Source organism: Ambystoma mexicanum, chromosome 4p, assembly GCF_040938575.1.
Source record: "Ambystoma mexicanum isolate Mex_15411 chromosome 4p, UKY_AmexF1_1, whole genome shotgun sequence".
Classification (NCBI taxonomy): domain Eukaryota; kingdom Metazoa; phylum Chordata; class Amphibia; order Caudata; family Ambystomatidae; genus Ambystoma; species Ambystoma mexicanum.
Window position 1 is genome coordinate 845201670 of NC_090927.1, and position 5000 is coordinate 845206669.

The window sequence follows — 5000 nt, forward strand, 5'->3', positions numbered from 1 at the left end:
GACCCTGCTTAGCTTCCGAGATCGGGCGCATTCAGTGTGGTGTGGCCGTAGGCTCTGGGCCTAGTGAGTTTTGTACTTTTAAGCATCTAGTCGGCTAGACCTTGCAGTTTTGAAAGGCAATTGTGAAATGGCTCACTTCCTGAACTTGGAGCACAAAAAAGCCTACAGCACCTGGTATTCCCAGGTGGTCTCCCATCCAGGTACTAACTAGGCCCGACACTGCTTAGCTTCTGAGATCAGACGAGATCGGGCGCAATCAGTGTGGTGTGGCCGTAGGCTCTGGGCCTAGTGAGTTTTGTACTTTTAAGCATCTAGTCAGCTAGACCTTGCAGTTTTGAAAGGCAATTGAGAAATGGCTCACTTCCTGAACTTGGAGCACAAAAAAGCCTACAGCACCTGGTATTCCCAGGCGGTCTCCCATCCAGGTACTAACGAGGCCCGACACTGCTTAGCTTCCGAGATCGGGCGCAATCAGTGTGGTGTGGCCGTAGGCTCTGGGCCTAGTGAGTTTTGTACTTTTAAGCATCTAGTCAGCTAGACCTTGCAATTTTGAAAGGCAATTGAGAAATGGCTCACTTCCTGAACTTGGAGCACAAAAAAGCCTACAGCACCTGGTATTCCCAGGCGGTCTCCCATCCAGGTACTAACGAGGCCCGACACTGCTTAGCTTCCGAGATCAGACGAGATCGGGCGCATTCAGTGTGGTGTGGCCGTAGGCTCTGGTTCTTGTGAGTTTTGTACTTTTAAGCATCTAGTCGGCTAGACCTTGCAGTTTTGAAAGGCAATTGAGAAATGGCTCACTTCCTGAACTTGGAGTACAAAAAAGCCTACAGCACCTGGTATTCCCAGGCGGTCTTCCATCCAGGTACTAACTAAGCCCGACACTGCTTAGCTTCTGAGATCAGACGAGATCAGGCACATTCAGTGTGGTGTGGCCGTAGGCTCTGGGCCTACTGAGTTTTGTACTTTTAAGCATCTAGTCGGCTAGACCTTGCAGTTTTAAAAGGCAATTGAGAAAGGGCTCACTTCCTGAACTTGGAGCACAAAAAAGCCTACAGCACCTGGTATTCCCAGGCGGTCTCCCATCCAGGTACTAACTAGGCCTGACACTGCTTAACTTCCGAGATCAGTCGAGATCGGGTGCATTCAGTGTGGTGTGGCCGTAGGCTCTAGGAATGCTAAGAATATTACTCTTATGCATTTGCATTTAGTAAGCTAAGCCATGCAGCCACTTGCAACATGATACCACGCTCATCGCTCGATCAAGCTCGATCAGGCGAGATATATAAGACTGGTGGGCCCATTCAGGACTCCTATGTCTGGTAGGATAACTTTAATTCATCCATCCTGTGTCTGTTGCAGGGAGGTGGAGAGAACAATCAACACAATAATGGTTTTCTTTCATGCCTCTTGAAGGACTCAATATTCTCTGTACTGCATTACATGTGAAAGTTGATTTATTACCCATGAACACACTACCTGTATGCTAATTCTATGTAAAAAGGTAGCTCCAGCCCTCATGATGTTGTCCAACATTTCCGCTATAAAACGGGATACAATTATTTTGGAAACATACCAAATTTGAAAAATAATTGAGAAGTTGCGCAATTACTAATCATGGAGCACAAAAAAAGCCTACAGCACCTGGTATTCCCAGGCAGTCTCCCATCCAGGTACTAACTAGGCCCGACCCTGCTTAGCTTCCGAGATCGGGCGCATTCAGTGTGGTGTGGCCGTAGGCTCTGGGCCTAGTGAGTTTGTACTTTTAAGCATCTAGTCGGCTAGACCTTGCAGTTTTGAAAGGCAATTGTGAAATGGCTCACTTCCTGAACTTGGAGCACAAAAAAGCCTACAGCACCTGGTATTCCCAGGTGGTCTCCCATCCAGGTACTAACTAGGCCCGACACTGCTTAGCTTCCGAGATCAGACGAGATCGGGCGCAATCAGTGTGGTGTGGCCGTAGGCTCTGGGCCTAGTGAGTTTTGTACTTTTAAGCATCTAGTCAGCTAGACCTTGCAGTTTTGAAAGGCAATTGAGAAATGGCTCACTTCCTGAACTTGGAGCACAAAAAAGCCTACAGCACCTGGTATTCCCAGGCGGTCTCCCATCCAGGTACTAACGAGGCCCGACACTGCTTAGCTTCCAAGATCAGACGAGATCGGGCGCATTCAGTGTGGTGTGGCCGTAGGCTCTGGTTCTTGTGAGTTTTGTACTTTTAAGCATCTAGTCGGCTAGACCTTGCAGTTTTGAAAGGCAATTGAGAAATGGCTCACTTCCTGAACTTGGAGTACAAAAAAGCCTACAGCACCTGGTATTCCCAGGCGGTCTTCCATCCAGGTACTAACTAGGCCCGACACTGCTTAGCTTCTGAGATCAGACGAGATCAGGCACATTCAGTGTGGTGTGGCCGTAGGCTCTGGGCCTAGTGAGTTTTGTACTATTAAGCATCTAGTCGGCTAGACCTTGCAGTTTTAAAAGGCAATTGAGAAAGGGCTCACTTCCTGAACTTGGAGCACAAAAAAGCCTACAGCACCTGGTATTCCCAGGCGGTCTCCCATCCAGGTACTAACTAGGCCTGACACTGCTTAACTTCCGAGATCAGTCGAGATCGGGTGCATTCAGTGTGGTGTGGCCGTAGGCTCTAGGAATGCTAAGAATATTACTCTTATGCATTTGCATTTAGTAAGCTAAGCCATGCAGCCACTTGCAACATGATACCACGCTCATCGCTCGATCAGGCTCGATCAGGCGAGATATATAAGACTGGTGGGCCCATTCAGGACTCCTATGTCTGGTAGGATAACTTTAATTCATCCATCCTGTGTCTGTTGCAGGGAGGTGGAGAGAACAATCAACACAATAATGGTTTTCTTTCATGCCTCTTGAAGGACTCAATATTCTCTGTACTGCATTACATGTGAAAGTCGATTTATTACCCATGAACACACTACCTGTATGCTAATTCTATGTAAAAAGGTAGCTCCAGCCCTCATGATGTTGTCCAACATTTCCGCTATAAAACGGGATACAATTATTTTGGAAACATACCAAATTTGAAAAATAATTGAGAAGTTGCGCAATTACTAATCATGGAGCACAAAAAAGCCTACAGCACCTGGTATTCCCAGGCAGTCTCCCATCCAGGTACTAACTAGGCCTGACCCTGCTTAGCTTCCGAGATTGGGCACATTCAGTGTGGTGTGGCCGTAGGCTCTGGGCCTAGTGAGTTTTGTACTTTTAAGCATCTAGTCGGCTAGACCTTGCAGTTTTAAAAGGCAATTGAGAAAGGGCTCACTTCCTGAACTTGGAGCACAAAAAAGCCTACAGCACCTGGTATTCCCAGGCGGTCTCCCATCCAGGTACTAACTAGGCCTGACACTGCTTAACTTCCGAGATCAGTCGAGATTGGGCGCATTCAGTGTGGTGTGGCCGTAGGCTCTGGGCCTAGTGAGTTTTGTACTTTTAAGCATCTAGTCGGCTAGACCTTGCAGTTTTGAAAGGCAATTGTGAAATGGCTCACTTCCTGAACTTGGAGCACAAAAAAGCCTACAGCACCTGGTATTCCCAGGTGGTCTCCCATCCAGGTACTAACTAGGCCCGACACTGCTTAGCTTCCGAGATCAGACGAGATCGGGCGCAATCAGTGTGGTGTGGCCGTAGGCTCTGGGCCTAGTGAGTTTTGTACTTTTAAGCATCTAGTCAGCTAGACCTTGCAGTTTTGAAAGGCAATTGAGAAATGGCTCACTTCCTGAACTTGGAGCACAAAAAAGCCTACAGCACCTGGTATTCCCAGGCGGTCTCCCATCCAGGTACTAACGAGGCCCGACACTGCTTAGCTTCTGAGATCAGACGAGATCGGGCGCAATCAGTGTGGTGTGGCCGTAGGCTCTGGGCCTAGTGAGTTTTGTACTTTTAAGCATCTAGTCAGCTAGACCTTGCAATTTTGAAAGGCAATTGAGAAATGGCTCACTTCCTGAACTTGGAGCACAAAAAAGCCTACAGCACCTGGTATTCCCAGGCGGTCTCCCATCCAGGTACTAACTAGGCCCGACCCTGCTTAGCTTCCGAGATCGGGCGCATTCAGTGTGGTGTGGCCGTAGGCTCTGGGCCTAGTGAGTTTTGTACTTTTAAGCATCTAGTCGGCTAGACCTTGCAGTTTTGAAAGGCAATTGTGAAATGGCTCACTTCCTGAACTTGGAGCACAAAAAAGCCTACAGCACCTGGTATTCCCAGGTGGTCTCCCATCCAGGTACTAACTAGGCCCGACACTGCTTAGCTTCCGAGATCAGACGAGATCGGGCGCATTCAGTGTGGTGTGGCCGTAGGCTCTGGGCCTAGTGAGTTTTGTACTTTTAAGCATCTAGTCGGCTAGACCTTGCAGTTTTGAGAGGCAATTGAGAAATGGCTCACTTCCTGAACTTGGAGTACAAAAAAGCCTACAGCACCTGGTATTCCCAGGCGGTCTCCCATCCAGGTACTAACTAGGCCCGACACTGCTTAGCTTCTGAGATCAGACGAGATCAGGCGCATTCAGTGTGGTGTGGCCGTAGGCTCTGGGCCTAGTGAGTGTTGTACTTTTAAGCATCTAGTCGGCTAGACCTTGCAGTTTTAAAAGGCAATTGAGAAAGGGCTCACTTCCTGAACTTGGAGCACAAAAAAGCCTACAGCACCTGGTATTCCCAGGCGGTCTCCCATCCAGGTACTAACTAGGCCTGACACTGCTTAACTTCCGAGATCAGACGAGATCGGGTGCATTCAGTGTGGTGTGGCCGTAGGCTCTAGGAATGCTAAGAATATTACTCTTATGCATTTGCATTTAGTAAGCTAAGCCATGCAGCCACTTGCAACATGATACCACGCTCATCGCTCGATCAGGCTCGATCAGGCGAGATATATAAGACTGGTGGGCCCATTCAGGACTCCTATGTCTGGTAGGATAACTTTAATTCATCCATCCTGTGTCTGTTGCAGGGAGGTGGAGAGAACAATCAACACAATAA

The 5000-nt window shown here is 48.3% G+C and overlaps 14 non-coding genes and 5 pseudogenes across 14 annotated transcripts; all 19 read right to left on the reverse strand.

The window, feature by feature from the left end:
- Positions 1 to 53, reverse strand: part of LOC138458440 (5S ribosomal RNA) — a 109-nt pseudogene extending 56 nt beyond the window's left edge.
- Positions 54 to 159: 106 nt separating this feature from the next.
- Positions 160 to 278, reverse strand: LOC138464258 (5S ribosomal RNA). The gene has a single exon (XR_011266840.1). It is a non-coding gene; the product is annotated as a 5S ribosomal RNA (ribosomal RNA).
- Positions 279 to 384: 106 nt separating this feature from the next.
- LOC138456255 (5S ribosomal RNA) lies at positions 385 to 493 on the reverse strand (annotated as a pseudogene).
- A 106-nt stretch (positions 494 to 599) lies between these two features.
- LOC138462320 (5S ribosomal RNA) lies at positions 600 to 718 on the reverse strand. The gene has a single exon (XR_011264919.1). It is a non-coding gene; the product is annotated as a 5S ribosomal RNA (ribosomal RNA).
- A 106-nt stretch (positions 719 to 824) lies between these two features.
- Positions 825 to 943, reverse strand: LOC138454229 (5S ribosomal RNA). The gene has a single exon (XR_011260915.1). It is a non-coding gene; the product is annotated as a 5S ribosomal RNA (ribosomal RNA).
- A 106-nt stretch (positions 944 to 1049) lies between these two features.
- Positions 1050 to 1168, reverse strand: LOC138463947 (5S ribosomal RNA). Its single transcript, XR_011266531.1, has one exon. It is a non-coding gene; the product is annotated as a 5S ribosomal RNA (ribosomal RNA).
- A 464-nt stretch (positions 1169 to 1632) lies between these two features.
- LOC138457332 (5S ribosomal RNA) lies at positions 1633 to 1741 on the reverse strand (annotated as a pseudogene).
- Positions 1742 to 1846: 105 nt separating this feature from the next.
- LOC138460665 (5S ribosomal RNA) lies at positions 1847 to 1965 on the reverse strand. The gene has a single exon (XR_011263337.1). It is a non-coding gene; the product is annotated as a 5S ribosomal RNA (ribosomal RNA).
- Positions 1966 to 2071: 106 nt separating this feature from the next.
- On the reverse strand, positions 2072 to 2190 carry LOC138464814 (5S ribosomal RNA). The gene has a single exon (XR_011267391.1). It is a non-coding gene; the product is annotated as a 5S ribosomal RNA (ribosomal RNA).
- Positions 2191 to 2296: 106 nt separating this feature from the next.
- Positions 2297 to 2415, reverse strand: LOC138464353 (5S ribosomal RNA). The gene has a single exon (XR_011266933.1). It is a non-coding gene; the product is annotated as a 5S ribosomal RNA (ribosomal RNA).
- Positions 2416 to 2521: 106 nt separating this feature from the next.
- On the reverse strand, positions 2522 to 2640 carry LOC138463948 (5S ribosomal RNA). The gene has a single exon (XR_011266532.1). It is a non-coding gene; the product is annotated as a 5S ribosomal RNA (ribosomal RNA).
- Positions 2641 to 3103: 463 nt separating this feature from the next.
- On the reverse strand, positions 3104 to 3212 carry LOC138459768 (5S ribosomal RNA; annotated as a pseudogene).
- Positions 3213 to 3318: 106 nt separating this feature from the next.
- Positions 3319 to 3437, reverse strand: LOC138455334 (5S ribosomal RNA). The gene has a single exon (XR_011261970.1). It is a non-coding gene; the product is annotated as a 5S ribosomal RNA (ribosomal RNA).
- A 106-nt stretch (positions 3438 to 3543) lies between these two features.
- Positions 3544 to 3662, reverse strand: LOC138460667 (5S ribosomal RNA). Its single transcript, XR_011263338.1, has one exon. It is a non-coding gene; the product is annotated as a 5S ribosomal RNA (ribosomal RNA).
- A 106-nt stretch (positions 3663 to 3768) lies between these two features.
- LOC138454400 (5S ribosomal RNA) lies at positions 3769 to 3887 on the reverse strand. Its single transcript, XR_011261078.1, has one exon. It is a non-coding gene; the product is annotated as a 5S ribosomal RNA (ribosomal RNA).
- A 106-nt stretch (positions 3888 to 3993) lies between these two features.
- On the reverse strand, positions 3994 to 4102 carry LOC138456128 (5S ribosomal RNA; annotated as a pseudogene).
- Positions 4103 to 4208: 106 nt separating this feature from the next.
- LOC138461085 (5S ribosomal RNA) lies at positions 4209 to 4327 on the reverse strand. The gene has a single exon (XR_011263724.1). It is a non-coding gene; the product is annotated as a 5S ribosomal RNA (ribosomal RNA).
- Positions 4328 to 4433: 106 nt separating this feature from the next.
- Positions 4434 to 4552, reverse strand: LOC138457213 (5S ribosomal RNA). The gene has a single exon (XR_011262203.1). It is a non-coding gene; the product is annotated as a 5S ribosomal RNA (ribosomal RNA).
- Positions 4553 to 4658: 106 nt separating this feature from the next.
- LOC138461648 (5S ribosomal RNA) lies at positions 4659 to 4777 on the reverse strand. Its single transcript, XR_011264257.1, has one exon. It is a non-coding gene; the product is annotated as a 5S ribosomal RNA (ribosomal RNA).
- Positions 4778 to 5000: the final 223 nt, after the last annotated feature.